Source organism: Hyla sarda, unplaced genomic scaffold, assembly GCF_029499605.1.
Source record: "Hyla sarda isolate aHylSar1 unplaced genomic scaffold, aHylSar1.hap1 scaffold_1344, whole genome shotgun sequence".
Taxonomy (NCBI): Eukaryota; Metazoa; Chordata; class Amphibia; order Anura; family Hylidae; genus Hyla; species Hyla sarda.
The window spans coordinates 20,036-39,876 of NW_026607970.1; the positions used below are offsets into that span (position 1 = coordinate 20,036).

At 45.6% G+C, this 19,841-nt stretch overlaps 6 non-coding genes across 6 annotated transcripts; all 6 read left to right on the forward strand.

The window, feature by feature from the left end:
- The first annotated feature begins 1,632 nt into the window (after nucleotides 1-1,632).
- LOC130305911 (U2 spliceosomal RNA) lies at nucleotides 1,633-1,823 on the forward strand. The gene has a single exon (XR_008855326.1). It is a non-coding gene; the product is annotated as a U2 spliceosomal RNA (small nuclear RNA).
- Nucleotides 1,824-3,907: 2,084 nt separating this feature from the next.
- LOC130305912 (U2 spliceosomal RNA) lies at nucleotides 3,908-4,098 on the forward strand. The gene has a single exon (XR_008855327.1). It is a non-coding gene; the product is annotated as a U2 spliceosomal RNA (small nuclear RNA).
- Nucleotides 4,099-9,425: 5,327 nt separating this feature from the next.
- LOC130305913 (U2 spliceosomal RNA) lies at nucleotides 9,426-9,616 on the forward strand. The gene has a single exon (XR_008855328.1). It is a non-coding gene; the product is annotated as a U2 spliceosomal RNA (small nuclear RNA).
- A 2,085-nt stretch (nucleotides 9,617-11,701) lies between these two features.
- On the forward strand, nucleotides 11,702-11,892 carry LOC130305914 (U2 spliceosomal RNA). Its single transcript, XR_008855329.1, has one exon. It is a non-coding gene; the product is annotated as a U2 spliceosomal RNA (small nuclear RNA).
- Nucleotides 11,893-13,979: 2,087 nt separating this feature from the next.
- LOC130305915 (U2 spliceosomal RNA) lies at nucleotides 13,980-14,170 on the forward strand. The gene has a single exon (XR_008855330.1). It is a non-coding gene; the product is annotated as a U2 spliceosomal RNA (small nuclear RNA).
- Nucleotides 14,171-17,798: 3,628 nt separating this feature from the next.
- On the forward strand, nucleotides 17,799-17,997 carry LOC130305940 (U2 spliceosomal RNA). Its single transcript, XR_008855354.1, has one exon. It is a non-coding gene; the product is annotated as a U2 spliceosomal RNA (small nuclear RNA).
- The last annotated feature ends 1,844 nt before the right edge of the window (nucleotides 17,998-19,841 follow it).

Consider the following 19,841-nt stretch of genomic DNA (forward strand, 5'->3'; position numbering starts at 1 on the left):
TGGGGGGGGGGGTCTCCTGGCTGTTCACACAGGTGTGTCATTGCTGTACATTGACCATGCATTGCTTCTGTGGTATTGCAAAGGCAAAGACAAATGCTTCCAGCCATCCATTGCACTAATGGATTGGTCATCAGCTGGCTGTCTATGTCCCGCATCAATATAGACCAAAGTACAGAGGGTTAGGCTATGCTATTGTGCACCTACCTGATGCATCAGAAGGTGCGAGGCCCTTGCTAAATTCTGTGCACAGACTTTGAGATCTATGCTTTAGACTGTATCTAAACCTGCTCCAACATGGACTGACATTCTGGCCTACTTTCAGCCGATGCGACTTGTCTGTCGCTGAACAGTCGCTTTTTATGTATTCAGCACCTATGTATAATGTTGTAAAAATGCTCTAGAAGCTAAAGTCGCAGAAATGTCACACATATTTGGCCTGCAACTTTCTGTGCGACAAATTCAGACAGGAAAAATCAGTATAAATCCTTAGAAAATTATCCCCCAGTGTCTCCATCTGCTGGCGGTATTGAATAAGCATTGCTGCACTGATGGGGTATGCATTAGACGAAAAAAAAGAAGAAAAAGAAGAATAATACGCCCAGAAAAGAGGCGAAAAGGAGAAAAACGTAAAAAAACGTGAAAAAAAAGTAAGAGGAAGAGAAGGGAAAAAAAGGTGGAAATGGGTTTAAAAGTGATTTCGGCGGAGAAATATATATATATATATATATATATATATATATATATATATATATATATACGCGCACACACACACATATATATATAAACGTATTCTCCGTTGAGATATTGCAGCCGCTGCTGTGTCCAGGCCCAGGAGCCTTAGCACTGTGCTGTGATGTCACTCAATACCACTGACATCACTAGGTGTAAACAACATCTCTCCTTTGCTGTGTATGTGACTATGGAGCTGTTTGGTGATGTCGTCTATTATGGCCTTCATAGAAGCAACAGGAGATTGTTGCATCCATCTAGAACCCTCAGAACTACAGTGCTATGATGTCACTCACTTCCACAGGCCTTGCAGAGTGTAAACAACAACAACCCAGCTTTGTTGTGTATGTAACCATAGGGATTTGTGATGTCACCTAGAACCTTCACAGCAGCGACAGCTTTATGAGGAGCATCAGCACTGCTCTGCCTGAGCAGAACCATCACCGCCATAGGTTGTCAAATAACCCGGGTTTAACCCACACAGGTAAGTCCAATGGGGTGCAGGCATGTCCTCTATGCTTACAGCTTCCCGTGGGTGTTGGTTTGATACCGTTTGGGGACAGCCAAGGAGGCATCTGCAGGCAACAAAGGTAGGTGTGTGCTTGTGTGTGTGTTTCCTATGCAGATCCTAAGCCCAGTGTCACATGCAAGTAGGAGGAGTAAGAAGGGTTCCTGGCAAATCCGGGTTATGGATTGCATTTAAAAAGGCCCCGTGGGAGTGCAATGGGCCCCTGTCTTGCTGCTTAGCAATAATGGTATGGGTTTAGGTTCTGCTGTGTGTACTGGTGGTTGACTGCCCCCCAGCCCAGAGTGTGCATGGAAAATTGTCTGGCAGCCTCCCTGACAGCAAGCAGTGATAGTGCCCATGAAGGGGACCTTGTTGGGCCCGCCCCTTTCACGGTTATCGCTTCTCGGCCTTTTGGCTAAGATCAAGTGTAGTATCTGTTCTTATCAGTTTAATATCTGATACGTCCCCTATCTGGGGACCATATATTAAATGGATTTTTGAGAACGGGGGCCGATTTCGAAGCTTGCTTCCGTCGCCCTATGCATTGACCCGATATGGCAGTATCTTCGGGTACAGTGCACCACCCCCTTACAGGGTTAAAAAGAAAGATTCCTACTTTCATTGCTACCTGCTTGCTGGCTAGCCAGCTAGCCAGCCCTGTGGGCCTTGCTGCTGCTGCTGCTGCAGCCAAAAAACAAAAGGTGGTGCTGCTGCTGCTTCTGCTTCTGCTTGTGTCTGGCCGCTGTTGGAGCGTCCAGGCACAGGACTTCTGCTGCTGCTGACTAAATGGCCTCCTTAATTGGATCATTTGAGTAGCCAGCACACCTGTGCAGGTAGGGCATGACATGATAGGCAGCTGCCTTGATAGCGGGTGGGTGCTGAATGTTCCTAATTGACAAAATAAGATTAATGCTTATGAAGAAATATAAAATCTCATCCCTTCCCCAATATCGCGCCACACCCCTACCCCTTAATTCCCTGGTTGAACTTGATGGACATATGTCTTTTTTCGACCGTACTAACTATGTAACTATGTAACATAACATGGGGGGGGGGTCTCCTGGCTGTTCACACAGGTGTGTCATTGCTGTACATTGACCATGCATTGCTTCTGTGGTATTGCAAAGGCAAAGACAAATGCTTCCAGCCATCCATTGCACTAATGGATTGGTCATCAGCTGGCTGTCTATGTCCCGCATCAATATAGACCAAAGTACAGAGGGTTAGGCTATGCTATTGTGCACCTACCTGATGCATCAGAAGGTGCGAGGCCCTTGCTAAATTCTGTGCACAGACTTTGAGATCTATGCTTTAGACTGTATCTAAACCTGCTCCAACATGGACTGACATTCTGGCCTACTTTCAGCCGATGCGACTTGTCTGTCGCTGAACAGTCGCTTTTTATGTATTCAGCACCTATGTATAATGTTGTAAAAATGCTCTAGAAGCTAAAGTCGCAGAAATGTCACACATATTTGGCCTGCAACTTTCTGTGCGACAAATTCAGACAGGAAAAATCAGTATAAATCCTTAGAAAATTATCCCCCAGTGTCTCCATCTGCTGGCGGTATTGAATAAGCATTGCTGCACTGATGGGGTATGCATTAGACGAAAAAAAAGAAGAAAAAGAAGAATAATACGCCCAGAAAAGAGGCGAAAAGGAGAAAAACGTAAAAAAACGTGAAAAAAAAGTAAGAGGAAGAGAAGGGAAAAAAAGGTGGAAATGGGTTTAAAAGTGATTTCGGCGGAGAAATATATATATATATATATATATATATATATATATATATATATATACGCGCACACACACACATATATATAAACGTATTCTCCGTTGAGATATTGCAGCCGCTGCTGTGTCCAGGCCCAGGAGCCTTAGCACTGTGCTGTGATGTCACTCAATACCACTGACATCACTAGGTGTAAACAACATCTCTCCTTTGCTGTGTATGTGACTATGGAGCTGTTTGGTGATGTCGTCTATTATGGCCTTCATAGAAGCAACAGGAGATTGTTGCATCCATCTAGAACCCTCAGAACTACAGTGCTATGATGTCACTCACTTCCACAGGCCTTGCAGAGTGTAAACAACAACAACCCAGCTTTGTTGTGTATGTAACCATAGGGATTTGTGATGTCACCTAGAACCTTCACAGCAGCGACAGCTTTATGAGGAGCATCAGCACTGCTCTGCCTGAGCAGAACCATCACCGCCATAGGTTGTCAAATAACCCGGGTTTAACCCACACAGGTAAGTCCAATGGGGTGCAGGCATGTCCTCTATGCTTACAGCTTCCCGTGGGTGTTGGTTTGATACCGTTTGGGGACAGCCAAGGAGGCATCTGCAGGCAACAAAGGTAGGTGTGTGCTTGTGTGTGTGTTTCCTATGCAGATCCTAAGCCCAGTGTCACATGCAAGTAGGAGGAGTAAGAAGGGTTCCTGGCAAATCCGGGTTATGGATTGCATTTAAAAAGGCCCCGTGGGAGTGCAATGGGCCCCTGTCTTGCTGCTTAGCAATAATGGTATGGGTTTAGGTTCTGCTGTGTGTACTGGTGGTTGACTGCCCCCCAGCCCAGAGTGTGCATGGAAAATTGTCTGGCAGCCTCCCTGACAGCAAGCAGTGATAGTGCCCATGAAGGGGACCTTGTTGGGCCCGCCCCTTTCACGGTTATCGCTTCTCGGCCTTTTGGCTAAGATCAAGTGTAGTATCTGTTCTTATCAGTTTAATATCTGATACGTCCCCTATCTGGGGACCATATATTAAATGGATTTTTGAGAACGGGGGCCGATTTCGAAGCTTGCTTCCGTCGCCCTATGCATTGACCCGATATGGCAGTATCTTCGGGTACAGTGCACCACCCCCTTACAGGGTTAAAAAGAAAGATTCCTACTTTCATTGCTACCTGCTTGCTGGCTAGCCAGCTAGCCAGCCCTGTGGGCCTTGCTGCTGCTGCTGCTGCAGCCAAAAAACAAAAGGTGGTGCTGCTGCTGCTTCTGCTTCTGCTTGTGTCTGGCCGCTGTTGGAGCGTCCAGGCACAGGACTTCTGCTGCTGCTGACTAAATGGCCTCCTTAACCCCTTCAGGACGGAGCCCATTTTGGCCTTAAGGACCGGAGCGTTTTTTGCACATCTGACCACTGTCACTTTAATCATTAATAACTCTGGAATGCTTTTAGTTATCATTCTGATTCCGAGATTGTTTTTTCGTGACATATTCTACTTTAACATAGTGGTAAATTTTTGTCGATACTTGCATCCTTTCTTGGTGAAAAATCCGTAAATTTGATGAAAAATTTGAAAATTTAGCATTTTTCTAACTTTGAAGCTTTCTGCTTGTAAGGAAAATGGATATTACGAATACATTTTTTTTTGGTTCACATATACAATATGTCTACTTTATGTTTGTATCATAAAATTGACGTGTTTTTACTTTTGGAAGACACCAGAGGGCTTCAACGATCAGCAGCAATTTTCCGATTTTTCACAAAATTTTCAAACTCAGTATTTTTCAGGGACCAGTTCAGGTTTGAAGTGGATTTGAAGGGTCTTCATATTAGAAATACCCCATAAATGACCCCATTATAAAAACTACACCCCCCAAAGTATTCAAAATGACATTCAGTAAGTGTTTTAACCCTTTAGGTGTTTCACACGAATAGCAGCAAAGTGAAGGAGAAAATTCACAATCTTCATTTTTTACACTCACATGTTCTTGTAGACCCAATTTTAGAATTTTTACAAGGGGTAAAAGGACAAAATTTTTACTTGTATTTGTAGCCCAATTTCTCTCGAGTAAGCACATACCTCATATGTCTATGTAAAATGTTCGGCGGGCGCAGTAGAGGGCTCAGAAGGGAAGGAGCGACAAGGGGATTTTGGAGAGTACGTTTTTCTGAAATGGTTTTTGGGGGGCATGTTACCTTTAGGAAGCCCTTATGGTGCCAGAACAGCAAAAAAAACCCACATGGCATACCATTTTGGAAACTAGACCCCTCGGGGAATGTAACATGGGATAAAGTGAACCTTAATACCCCACAGGTGTTTCACGACTTTTGCAAATGTAAAAAAAAAAAAAAAATTTTACCTAAAATGCTTGTTTTCCCAAAAAATTTTTATTTTTAAAAAGGGTAATAGCAGAAAATACCCCTAAAAATTTGAAGCCCAATTTCTCCCGATTCAGAAAACACCCCATATGGGGGTGAAAAGTGCTCTGCTGGCGCACTACAGGTCTCAGAAGAGAAGGAGTAACATTTGGCTTTTTGAAAGCGAATTTTGCTCTGGGGGCATGCCGCATTTAGGAAGCCCCTATGGTGCCAGGATAGCAAAAAAAAACACATGGCATACCATTTTGGAAACTAGACCCCTCGGGGAACGTAACAAGGGGTTAAGTGAACCTTTATACCCCACAGGTGTTTCACGACTTTTGCATATGTAAAAATTTTTTTTTTTTTTTTACCTAAAATGCTTGTTTTCCCCAAAATTTTACATTTTTAAAAAGGGTAAAAGCAGAAAATACCCCCCAAAATTTGTAACACAATTTCTCCCGAGTACGGCGATACCCCATATGTGACCCTAAACTGTTGCCTTGAAATACGACAGGGCTCCAAAGTGAGAGCGCCATGCGCATTTGAGGCCTAAATTAGGGATTGCATAGGGGTGGACATAGGGGTATTCTACGCCAGTGATTCCCAAACAGGGTGCCTCCAGCTGTTGCAAAACTCCCAGCATGCCTGGACAGTCAACGGCTGTCCGACAATACTGGGAGTTGTTTTGCAACAGCTGGAGGCTCCGTTCTGGAAACAGTGGCGTACCAGACGTTTTTCATTTTTATTGGGGAGGGGAGGGGGGCTGTGTAGGGGTATGTGTATATGTAGTGTTTTTTACTTTTTATTTTATTTTTTGTTAGTGTAGTGTAGTGTTTTTAGGGTACAGTCACACGGGCGGGGGTTCACAGTAGTTTCTCGCTGGCAATTTGAGCTGCAGCAGAAAGTTTGCGGCAGCTCAAATTTGCAGCCAGATACTTACTGTAATCCTCCGCCCATGTGAGTGTACCCTGTACGTTCACATTGGGGGGGGGGACATCCAGCTGTTGCATAACTACAACTCCCAGCATGCCCGTTGGCTGTCGGTGACTGCTGAGAGTTGTAGTTTTGCAACAACTGTAGGTACACTGGTTATGTATCACTGAGTTTGTGACCTAACTCAGTGTTTCACAACCAGTGTGCCTCCAGCTGTTGCAAAACTACAACTCCCAGCATGTACGGTGCATGGTGTAAGGTGACTGCTGAGAGTTGTAGTTTGCAACAGCTGGAGGCACACCGGTCGTGAAACACTGAGTTAGGTAAAAAAAAACTCTTGAGTTCCACAACCAGTGTGCCTTCAGCTGTTGCAAAACTACAACTCTCAGCAGTCACCGACAGCCAACGGGCATGCTGGGAGTTGTAGTTATGCAACCAGCAGATGCACCACTACAACTCCCAGCATGCACTTTAGCTGTTTGTGCAAGCTGGGAGTTGTAGTTATACAACAGCTGAAGGTACACTTTTCCATAGAAAGAATGTGCCTCCAGCTGTTGCAAAACCATAAGTCCCAGCATGCCCATAAGGGAATGCTGGGAGTTGTGGTGGTCTGCCTCCTGCTGTTGCATAACTACAGCTCCCAGCATGCCCTTTTTGCATGCTGGGAGCTGTTGCTAAGCAACAGCAGGAGGCTGTCACTCACCTCCTGCTGCTGCTCCATCGCAGGCTGTCCCTCGCCGCCGCAGCTGCTCCTGGGGCCCCGATCCCAACAGGGACGCCGGGGATCGGGGTCCCCAGCACCGGGGGTCGTCTTCCCGCACCCGCTCACGTCCTCCGGAAGAGGGGCGGAGCGGGTGCGGGAGTGACACCCGCAGCAGGCGCCCTGATTGGTCGGCCGGTAATCCGGCCGACGAATCAGGGCGATCGTGAGGTGGCACCAGTGCCACCTCACCCCTGCAGGCTCTGGCTGTTCGGGGCCGTCAGAGACGGCCCCGAACAGCCAGTAATTCCGGGTCACCGGGTCACCGGAGACCCGATTGACCCGGAATCGCCGCAGATCGCTGGACTGAATTGTCCAGCGATCTGCGGCGATCGCCGACATGGGGGGGCATAATGACCCCCCTGGGCGATATGCCGGGATGCCTGCTGAACGATTTCAGCAGGCATCCGGCTCCGGTCCCCAACCGGCTAGCGGTGGGGGCCGGAATTCCCACGGGCGTATGGATACGCCCTCGGTCCTTAAGGACTCGGGATGCAGGGCGTATCCATACGCCCTATGTCCTGAAGAGGTTAATTGGATCATTTGAGTAGCCAGCACACCTGTGCAGGTAGGGCATGACATGATAGGCAGCTGCCTTGATAGCGGGTGGGTGCTGAATGTTCCTAATTGACAAAATAAGATTAATGCTTATGAAGAAATATAAAATCTCATCCCTTCCCCAATATCGCGCCACACCCCTACCCCTTAATTCCCTGGTTGAACTTGATGGACATATGTCTTTTTTCGACCGTACTAACTATGTAACTATGTAACATAACATGGGGGGGGGGGGGGTCTCCTGGCTGTTCACACAGGTGTGTCATTGCTGTACATTGACCATGCATTGCTTCTGTGGTATTGCAAAGGCAAAGACAAATGCTTCCAGCCATCCATTGCACTAATGGATTGGTCATCAGCTGGCTGTCTATGTCCCGCATCAATATAGACCAAAGTACAGAGGGTTAGGCTATGCTATTGTGCACCTACCTGATGCATCAGAAGGTGCGAGGCCCTTGCTAAATTCTGTGCACAGACTTTGAGATCTATGCTTTAGACTGTATCTAAACCTGCTCCAACATGGACTGACATTCTGGCCTACTTTCAGCCGATGCGACTTGTCTGTCGCTGAACAGTCGCTTTTTATGTATTCAGCACCTATGTATAATGTTGTAAAAATGCTCTAGAAGCTAAAGTCGCAGAAATGTCACACATATTTGGCCTGCAACTTTCTGTGCGACAAATTCAGACAGGAAAAATCAGTATAAATCCTTAGAAAATTATCCCCCAGTGTCTCCATCTGCTGGCGGTATTGAATAAGCATTGCTGCACTGATGGGGTATGCATTAGACGAAAAAAAAGAAGAAAAAGAAGAATAATACGCCCAGAAAAGAGGCGAAAAGGAGAAAAACGTAAAAAAACGTGAAAAAAAAGTAAGAGGAAGAGAAGGGAAAAAAAGGTGGAAATGGGTTTAAAAGTGATTTCGGCGGAGAAATATATATATATATATATATATATATATATATATATATATATATATACGCGCACACACACACATATATATAAACGTATTCTCCGTTGAGATATTGCAGCCGCTGCTGTGTCCAGGCCCAGGAGCCTTAGCACTGTGCTGTGATGTCACTCAATACCACTGACATCACTAGGTGTAAACAACATCTCTCCTTTGCTGTGTATGTGACTATGGAGCTGTTTGGTGATGTCGTCTATTATGGCCTTCATAGAAGCAACAGGAGATTGTTGCATCCATCTAGAACCCTCAGAACTACAGTGCTATGATGTCACTCACTTCCACAGGCCTTGCAGAGTGTAAACAACAACAACCCAGCTTTGTTGTGTATGTAACCATAGGGATTTGTGATGTCACCTAGAACCTTCACAGCAGCGACAGCTTTATGAGGAGCATCAGCACTGCTCTGCCTGAGCAGAACCATCACCGCCATAGGTTGTCAAATAACCCGGGTTTAACCCACACAGGTAAGTCCAATGGGGTGCAGGCATGTCCTCTATGCTTACAGCTTCCCGTGGGTGTTGGTTTGATACCGTTTGGGGACAGCCAAGGAGGCATCTGCAGGCAACAAAGGTAGGTGTGTGCTTGTGTGTGTGTTTCCTATGCAGATCCTAAGCCCAGTGTCACATGCAAGTAGGAGGAGTAAGAAGGGTTCCTGGCAAATCCGGGTCATGGATTGCATTTAAAAAGGCCCCGTGGGAGTGCAATGGGCCCCTGTCTTGCTGCTTAGCAATAATGGTATGGGTTTAGGTTCTGCTGTGTGTACTGGTGGTTGACTGCCCCCCAGCCCAGAGTGTGCATGGAAAATTGTCTGGCAGCCTCCCTGACAGCAAGCAGTGATAGTGCCCATGAAGGGGACCTTGTTGGGCCCGCCCCTTTCACGGTTATCGCTTCTCGGCCTTTTGGCTAAGATCAAGTGTAGTATCTGTTCTTATCAGTTTAATATCTGATACGTCCCCTATCTGGGGACCATATATTAAATGGATTTTTGAGAACGGGGGCCGATTTCGAAGCTTGCTTCCGTCGCCCTATGCATTGACCCGATATGGCAGTATCTTCGGGTACAGTGCACCACCCCCTTACAGGGTTAAAAAGAAAGATTCCTACTTTCATTGCTACCTGCTTGCTGGCTAGCCAGCTAGCCAGCCCTGTGGGCCTTGCTGCTGCTGCTGCTGCAGCCAAAAAACAAAAGGTGGTGCTGCTGCTGCTTCTGCTTCTGCTTGTGTCTGGCCGCTGTTGGAGCGTCCAGGCACAGGACTTCTGCTGCTGCTGACTAAATGGCCTCCTTAATTGGATCATTTGAGTAGCCAGCACACCTGTGCAGGTAGGGCATGACATGATAGGCAGCTGCCTTGATAGCGGGTGGGTGCTGAATGTTCCTAATTGACAAAATAAGATTAATGCTTATGAAGAAATATAAAATCTCATCCCTTCCCCAATATCGCGCCACACCCCTACCCCTTAATTCCCTGGTTGAACTTGATGGACATATGTCTTTTTTCGACCGTACTAACTATGTAACTATGTAACATAACATGGGGGGGGGGGTCTCCTGGCTGTTCACACAGGTGTGTCATTGCTGTACATTGACCATGCATTGCTTCTGTGGTATTGCAAAGGCAAAGACAAATGCTTCCAGCCATCCATTGCACTAATGGATTGGTCATCAGCTGGCTGTCTATGTCCCGCATCAATATAGACCAAAGTACAGAGGGTTAGGCTATGCTATTGTGCACCTACCTGATGCATCAGAAGGTGCGAGGCCCTTGCTAAATTCTGTGCACAGACTTTGAGATCTATGCTTTAGACTGTATCTAAACCTGCTCCAACATGGACTGACATTCTGGCCTACTTTCAGCCGATGCGACTTGTCTGTCGCTGAACAGTCGCTTTTTATGTATTCAGCACCTATGTATAATGTTGTAAAAATGCTCTAGAAGCTAAAGTCGCAGAAATGTCACACATATTTGGCCTGCAACTTTCTGTGCGACAAATTCAGACAGGAAAAATCAGTATAAATCCTTAGAAAATTATCCCCCAGTGTCTCCATCTGCTGGCGGTATTGAATAAGCATTGCTGCACTGATGGGGTATGCATTAGACGAAAAAAAAGAAGAAAAAGAAGAATAATACGCCCAGAAAAGAGGCGAAAAGGAGAAAAACGTAAAAAAACGTGAAAAAAAAGTAAGAGGAAGAGAAGGGAAAAAAAGGTGGAAATGGGTTTAAAAGTGATTTCGGCGGAGAAATATATATATATATATATATATATATATATATATATATATATATACGCGCACACACACACATATATATAAACGTATTCTACGTTGAGATATTGCAGCCGCTGCTGTGTCCAGGCCCAGGAGCCTTAGCACTGTGCTGTGATGTCACTCAATACCACTGACATCACTAGGTGTAAACAACATCTCTCCTTTGCTGTGTATGTGACTATGGAGCTGTTTGGTGATGTCGTCTATTATGGCCTTCATAGAAGCAACAGGAGATTGTTGCATCCATCTAGAACCCTCAGAACTACAGTGCTATGATGTCACTCACTTCCACAGGCCTTGCAGAGTGTAAACAACAACAACCCAGCTTTGTTGTGTATGTAACCATAGGGATTTGTGATGTCACCTAGAACCTTCACAGCAGCGACAGCTTTATGAGGAGCATCAGCACTGCTCTGCCTGAGCAGAACCATCACCGCCATAGGTTGTCAAATAACCCGGGTTTAACCCACACAGGTAAGTCCAATGGGGTGCAGGCATGTCCTCTATGCTTACAGCTTCCCGTGGGTGTTGGTTTGATACCGTTTGGGGACAGCCAAGGAGGCATCTGCAGGCAACAAAGGTAGGTGTGTGCTTGTGTGTGTGTTTCCTATGCAGATCCTAAGCCCAGTGTCACATGCAAGTAGGAGGAGTAAGAAGGGTTCCTGGCAAATCCGGGTTATGGATTGCATTTAAAAAGGCCCCGTGGGAGTGCAATGGGCCCCTGTCTTGCTGCTTAGCAATAATGGTATGGGTTTAGGTTCTGCTGTGTGTACTGGTGGTTGACTGCCCCCCAGCCCAGAGTGTGCATGGAAAATTGTCTGGCAGCCTCCCTGACAGCAAGCAGTGATAGTGCCCATGAAGGGGACCTTGTTGGGCCCGCCCCTTTCACGGTTATCGCTTCTCGGCCTTTTGGCTAAGATCAAGTGTAGTATCTGTTCTTATCAGTTTAATATCTGATACGTCCCCTATCTGGGGACCATATATTAAATGGATTTTTGAGAACGGGGGCCGATTTCGAAGCTTGCTTCCGTCGCCCTATGCATTGACCCGATATGGCAGTATCTTCGGGTACAGTGCACCACCCCCTTACAGGGTTAAAAAGAAAGATTCCTACTTTCATTGCTACCTGCTTGCTGGCTAGCCAGCTAGCCAGCCCTGTGGGCCTTGCTGCTGCTGCTGCTGCAGCCAAAAAACAAAAGGTGGTGCTGCTGCTGCTTCTGCTTCTGCTTGTGTCTGGCCGCTGTTGGAGCGTCCAGGCACAGGACTTCTGCTGCTGCTGACTAAATGGCCTCCTTAATTGGATCATTTGAGTAGCCAGCACACCTGTGCAGGTAGGGCATGACATGATAGGCAGCTGCCTTGATAGCGGGTGGGTGCTGAATGTTCCTAATTGACAAAATAAGATTAATGCTTATGAAGAAATATAAAATCTCATCCCTTCCCCAATATCGCGCCACACCCCTACCCCTTAATTCCCTGGTTGAACTTGATGGACATATGTCTTTTTTCGACCGTACTAACTATGTAACTATGTAACATAACATGGGGGGGGGGGTCTCCTGGCTGTTCACACAGGTGTGTCATTGCTGTACATTGACCATGCATTGCTTCTGTGGTATTGCAAAGGCAAAGACAAATGCTTCCAGCCATCCATTGCACTAATGGATTGGTCATCAGCTGGCTGTCTATGTCCCGCATCAATATAGACCAAAGTACAGAGGGTTAGGCTATGCTATTGTGCACCTACCTGATGCATCAGAAGGTGCGAGGCCCTTGCTAAATTCTGTGCACAGACTTTGAGATCTATGCTTTAGACTGTATCTAAACCTGCTCCAACATGGACTGACATTCTGGCCTACTTTCAGCCGATGCGACTTGTCTGTCGCTGAACAGTCGCTTTTTATGTATTCAGCACCTATGTATAATGTTGTAAAAATGCTCTAGAAGCTAAAGTCGCAGAAATGTCACACATATTTGGCCTGCAACTTTCTGTGCGACAAATTCAGACAGGAAAAATCAGTATAAATCCTTAGAAAATTATCCCCCAGTGTCTCCATCTGCTGGCGGTATTGAATAAGCATTGCTGCACTGATGGGGTATGCATTAGACGAAAAAAAAGAAGAAAAAGAAGAATAATACGCCCAGAAAAGAGGCGAAAAGGAGAAAAACGTAAAAAAACGTGAAAAAAAAGTAAGAGGAAGAGAAGGGAAAAAAAGGTGGAAATGGGTTTAAAAGTGATTTCGGCGGAGAAATATATATATATATATATATATATATATATATATATATATATATACGCGCACACACACACATATATATATAAACGTATTCTCCGTTGAGATATTGCAGCCGCTGCTGTGTCCAGGCCCAGGAGCCTTAGCACTGTGCTGTGATGTCACTCAATACCACTGACATCACTAGGTGTAAACAACATCTCTCCTTTGCTGTGTATGTGACTATGGAGCTGTTTGGTGATGTCGTCTATTATGGCCTTCATAGAAGCAACAGGAGATTGTTGCATCCATCTAGAACCCTCAGAACTACAGTGCTATGATGTCACTCACTTCCACAGGCCTTGCAGAGTGTAAACAACAACAACCCAGCTTTGTTGTGTATGTAACCATAGGGATTTGTGATGTCACCTAGAACCTTCACAGCAGCGACAGCTTTATGAGGAGCATCAGCACTGCTCTGCCTGAGCAGAACCATCACCGCCATAGGTTGTCAAATAACCCGGGTTTAACCCACACAGGTAAGTCCAATGGGGTGCAGGCATGTCCTCTATGCTTACAGCTTCCCGTGGGTGTTGGTTTGATACCGTTTGGGGACAGCCAAGGAGGCATCTGCAGGCAACAAAGGTAGGTGTGTGCTTGTGTGTGTGTTTCCTATGCAGATCCTAAGCCCAGTGTCACATGCAAGTAGGAGGAGTAAGAAGGGTTCCTGGCAAATCCGGGTTATGGATTGCATTTAAAAAGGCCCCGTGGGAGTGCAATGGGCCCCTGTCTTGCTGCTTAGCAATAATGGTATGGGTTTAGGTTCTGCTGTGTGTACTGGTGGTTGACTGCCCCCCAGCCCAGAGTGTGCATGGAAAATTGTCTGGCAGCCTCCCTGACAGCAAGCAGTGATAGTGCCCATGAAGGGGACCTTGTTGGGCCCGCCCCTTTCACGGTTATCGCTTCTCGGCCTTTTGGCTAAGATCAAGTGTAGTATCTGTTCTTATCAGTTTAATATCTGATACGTCCCCTATCTGGGGACCATATATTAAATGGATTTTTGAGAACGGGGGCCGATTTCGAAGCTTGCTTCCGTCGCCCTATGCATTGACCCGATATGGCAGTATCTTCGGGTACAGTGCACCACCCCCTTACAGGGTTAAAAAGAAAGATTCCTACTTTCATTGCTACCTGCTTGCTGGCTAGCCAGCTAGCCAGCCCTGTGGGCCTTGCTGCTGCTGCTGCTGCAGCCAAAAAACAAAAGGTGGTGCTGCTGCTGCTTCTGCTTCTGCTTGTGTCTGGCCGCTGTTGGAGCGTCCAGGCACAGGACTTCTGCTGCTGCTGACTAAATGGCCTCCTTAATTGGATCATTTGAGTAGCCAGCACACCTGTGCAGGTAGGGCATGACATGATAGGCAGCTGCCTTGATAGCGGGTGGGTGCTGAATGTTCCTAATTGACAAAATAAGATTAATGCTTATGAAGAAATATAAAATCTCATCCCTTCCCCAATATCGCGCCACACCCCTACCCCTTAATTCCCTGGTTGAACTTGATGGACATATGTCTTTTTTCGACCGTACTAACTATGTAACTATGTAACATAACATGGGGGGGGGGGGTCTCCTGGCTGTTCACACAGGTGTGTCATTGCTGTACATTGACCATGCATTGCTTCTGTGGTATTGCAAAGGCAAAGACAAATGCTTCCAGCCATCCATTGCACTAATGGATTGGTCATCAGCTGGCTGTCTATGTCCCGCATCAATATAGACCAAAGTACAGAGGGTTAGGCTATGCTATTGTGCACCTACCTGATGCATCAGAAGGTGCGAGGCCCTTGCTAAATTCTGTGCACAGACTTTGAGATCTATGCTTTAGACTGTATCTAAACCTGCTCCAACATGGACTGACATTCTGGCCTACTTTCAGCCGATGCGACTTGTCTGTCGCTGAACAGTCGCTTTTTATGTATTCAGCACCTATGTATAATGTTGTAAAAATGCTCTAGAAGCTAAAGTCGCAGAAATGTCACACATATTTGGCCTGCAACTTTCTGTGCGACAAATTCAGACAGGAAAAATCAGTATAAATCCTTAGAAAATTATCCCCCAGTGTCTCCATCTGCTGGCGGTATTGAATAAGCATTGCTGCACTGATGGGGTATGCATTAGACGAAAAAAAAGAAGAAAAAGAAGAATAATACGCCCAGAAAAGAGGCGAAAAGGAGAAAAACGTAAAAAAACGTGAAAAAAAAGTAAGAGGAAGAGAAGGGAAAAAAAGGTGGAAATGGGTTTAAAAGTGATTTCGGCGGAGAAATATATATATATATATATATATATATATATATATATATATATATATATACGCGCACACACACACATATATATAAACGTATTCTCCGTTGAGATATTGCAGCCGCTGCTGTGTCCAGGCCCAGGAGCCTTAGCACTGTGCTGTGATGTCACTCAATACCACTGACATCACTAGGTGTAAACAACATCTCTCCTTTGCTGTGTATGTGACTATGGAGCTGTTTGGTGATGTCGTCTATTATGGCCTTCATAGAAGCAACAGGAGATTGTTGCATCCATCTAGAACCCTCAGAACTACAGTGCTATGATGTCACTCACTTCCACAGGCCTTGCAGAGTGTAAACAACAACAACCCAGCTTTGTTGTGTATGTAACCATAGGGATTTGTGATGTCACCTAGAACCTTCACAGCAGCGACAGCTTTATGAGGAGCATCAGCACTGCTCTGCCTGAGCAGAACCATCACCGCCATAGGTTGTCAAATAACCCGGGTTTAACCCACACAGGTAAGTCCAATGGGGTGCAGGCATGTCCTCTATGCTTACAGCTTCCCGTGGGTGTTGGTTTGATACCGTTTGGGGACAGCCAAGGAGGCATCTGCAGGCAACAAAGGTAGGTGTGTGCTTGTGTGTGTGTTTCCTATGCAGATCCTAAGCCCAGTGTCACATGCAAGTAGGAGGAGTAAGAAGGGTTCCTGGCAAATCCGGGTTATGGATTGCATTTAAAAAGGCCCCGTGGGAGTGCAATGGGCCCCTGTCTTGCTGCTTAGCAATAATGGTATGGGTTTAGGTTCTGCTGTGTGTACTGGTGGTTGACTGCCCCCCAGCCCAGAGTGTGCATGGAAAATTGTCTGGCAGCCTCCCTGACAGCAAGCAGTGATAGTGCCCATGAAGGGGACCTTGTTGGGCCCGCCCCTTTCACGGTTATCGCTTCTCGGCCTTTTGGCTAAGATCAAGTGTAGTTCTGCTCACTTGGTCTGGCCAGAGGGTGTCTGGGGTACCCGGCTCCTTTGCCTGGGGGGATCGTCCTTCTTAACGGAGGGACTTCACCCCCCTGCTGCTATTAGGGAGCTGGCTTAGTCCCCAGACAACGGGGAGCGATCACCACCACCTACCTGCTTACAGTGGGGGAGGTGTTTATCCTGATGGACATGGCTGGATCAAGTGGAGCATCATCAGAAGGTATCCCTGAGTATGCTAAGCTCAGAAATGGAGTTCGGATTTCCTTATTGGATACCTGCAAGAGAGGAAAAGGATTATGTTTCGTGGTCGAGGAGATCTTATTCAAGTTGCTGGAAATTAAGAAGGAACAAATCCTGTCTATGCTTGAATTCCCAAGAAATGGACACTACGATGTTATATTGGCTTCTGAAGAGGACTTTAATTTTTTTTGCAGCAAGTACCAGCAAAAGAAGGCCAATCCAGTTTTGGAGGGTGTGGAGGTGACCCCGCATTTTCCGAACCAGGAGAAAATATTGACGGTACGGATGTATAGCCCATATATACTGGAAAAAGACATTGAGACTTTTCTTTCTAGATTCTGTGACAATATTCTGTCAAAGGGAAAAGTCCTGAACCAATATGGCCTATGGACTACAAAATGGAAATTTAAAGTTAAATTTAAAAAGGAACCTGACGGTAAAGTGATTTATCCACCTGGGCGATTCAAAATTGGATCGGTCAATGGTGACTTGTTCTATTCAGGGATGGAGGAATTTTGCCGTAAATGTAAACAATACGGGCACGGGAAAGACCTATGTACTCACTCATGGTGCTATAAGTGCCAGGAGGGAGGTCATGAAGCAGACACCTGCAACAACAACAAAAAAAAGAAGTGTCATCTGTGCGGTGAGGAAGATCACCTGGTAAATGTATGTCCCAAGAAACAAACAACGAAAAAGGAAACAGCTAAAAGGAGTAGGGAAGAAGAAGAAATTGTAGAACCTGAGTTGGAGGAAGTTCCAGCCAGAAAAGTGGCTGAAGAAAAGAAAAAGAAAGAAGAGGTTTATGTACCAATGGAATTTGGAGGTGTTTTGGATGGCATGTTGGAAAATATGCCAAAAAAGGAAAGAAGACCATTTGATATGGATTTAATGGAACTAAGGTCGAAATATGAAAATCGGTACGAGGAAGCTAGAGACAAAGTGTATTTTTCATTTCAAGCTGATATGGACAGATTTTTGGACACTTATAAAGTTCCATCTTGGTTGGGACTTCCGGTAAAAAGACAGATGATAAGAGGAACGATAAACCGTGGAATGATAGATTTCCTAATGGTATATGCCTGGAGAAATGGAATGTCTCTCTGATTAATTACTGGTGAAAGCAATGTTTGTTTGTTATTGTAAATGTGTATGTTTTTTTTTTCTGGTTAAATCTTTTTTATTGATTTTATTTTGTGGTCATTAGTGTTAAGAAGAAATAAAAAATGGGTTACCTGATGATGAGCAACAATCGAGTTCAAATAAGATCTTGGAACTCTGATTGAGTTTCTGAGGGCTAACTTAAAATCTGTTCTTATCAGTTTAATATCTGATACGTCCCCTATCTGGGGACCATATATTAAATGGATTTTTGAGAACGGGGGCCGATTTCGAAGCTTGCTTCCGTCGCCCTATGCATTGACCCGATATGGCAGTATCTTCGGGTACAGTGCACCACCCCCTTACAGGGTTAAAAAGAAAGATTCCTACTTTCATTGCTACCTGCTTGCTGGCTAGCCAGCTAGCCAGCCCTGTGGGCCTTGCTGCTGCTGCTGCTGCAGCCAAAAAACAAAAGGTGGTGCTGCTGCTGCTTCTGCTTCTGCTTGTGTCTGGCCGCTGTTGGAGCGTCCAGGCACAGGACTTCTGCTGCTGCTGACTAAATGGCCTCCTTAATTGGATCATTTGAGTAGCCAGCACACCTGTGCAGGTAGGGCATGACATGATAGGCAGCTGCCTTGATAGCGGGTGGGTGCTGAATGTTCCTAATTGACAAAATAAGATTAATGCTTATGAAGAAATATAAAATCTCATCCCTTCCCCAATATCGCGCCACACCCCTACCCCTTAATTCCCTGGTTGAACTTGATGGACATATGTCTTTTTTCGACCGTACTAACTATGTAACTATGTAACATAACATGGGGGGGGGGGTCTCCTGGCTGTTCACACAGGTGTGTCATTGCTGTACATTGACCATGCATTGCTTCTGTGGTATTGCAAAGGCAAAGACAAATGCTTCCAGCCATCCATTGCACTAATGGATTGGTCATCAGCTGGCTGTCTATGTCCCGCATCAATATAGACCAAAGTACAGAGGGTTAGGCTATGCTATTGTGCACCTACCTGATGCATCAGAAGGTGCGAGGCCCTTGCTAAATTCTGTGCACAGACTTTGAGATCTATGCTTTAGACTGTATCTAAACCTGCTCCAACATGGACTGACATTCTGGCCTACTTTCAGCCGATGCGACTTGTCTGTCGCTGAACAGTCGCTTTTTATGTATTCAGCACCTATGTATAATGTTGTAAAAATGCTCTAGAAGCTAAAGTCGCAGAAATGTCACACATATTTGGCCTGCAACTTTCTGTGCGACAAATTCAGACAGGAAAAATCAGTATAAATCCTTAGAAAATTATCCCCCAGTGTCTCCATCTGCTGGCGGTATTGAATAAGCATTGCTGCACTGATGGGGTATGCATTAGACGAAAAAAAAGAAGAAAAAGAAGAATAATACGCCCAGAAAAGAGGCGAAAAGGAGAAAAACGTAAAAAAAACGTGAAAAAAAAGTAAGAGGAAGAGAAGGGAAAAAAAGGTGGAAATGGGTTTAAAAGTGATTTCGGCGGAGAAATATATATATATATATATATATATATATATATATATATATATACGCGCACACACACACATATATATATATAAACGTATTCTCCGTTGAGATATTGCAGCCGCTGCTGTGTCCAGGCCCAGGAGCCTTAGCACTGTGCTGTGATGTCACTCAATACCACTGACATCACTAGGTGTAAACAACATCTCTCCTTTGCTGTGTATGTGACTATGGAGCTGTTTGGTGATGTCGTCTATTATGGCCTTCATAGAAGCAACAGGAGATTGTTGCATCCATCTAGAACCCTCAGAACTACAGTGCTATGATGTCACTCACTTCCACAGGCCTTGCAGAGTGTAAACAACAACAACCCAGCTTTGTTGTGTATGTAACCATAGGGATTTGTGATGTCACCTAGAACCTTCACAGCAGCGACAGCTTTATGAGGAGCATCAGCACTGCTCTGCCTGAGCAGAACCATCACCGCCATAGGTTGTCAAATAACCCGGGTTTAACCCACACAGGTAAGTCCAATGGGGTGCAGGCATGTCCTCTATGCTTACAGCTTCCCGTGGGTGTTGGTTTGATACCGTTTGGGGACAGCCAAGGAGGCATCTGCAGGCAACAAAGGTAGGTGTGTGCTTGTGTGTGTGTTTCCTATGCAGATCCTAAGCCCAGTGTCACATGCAAGTAGGAGGA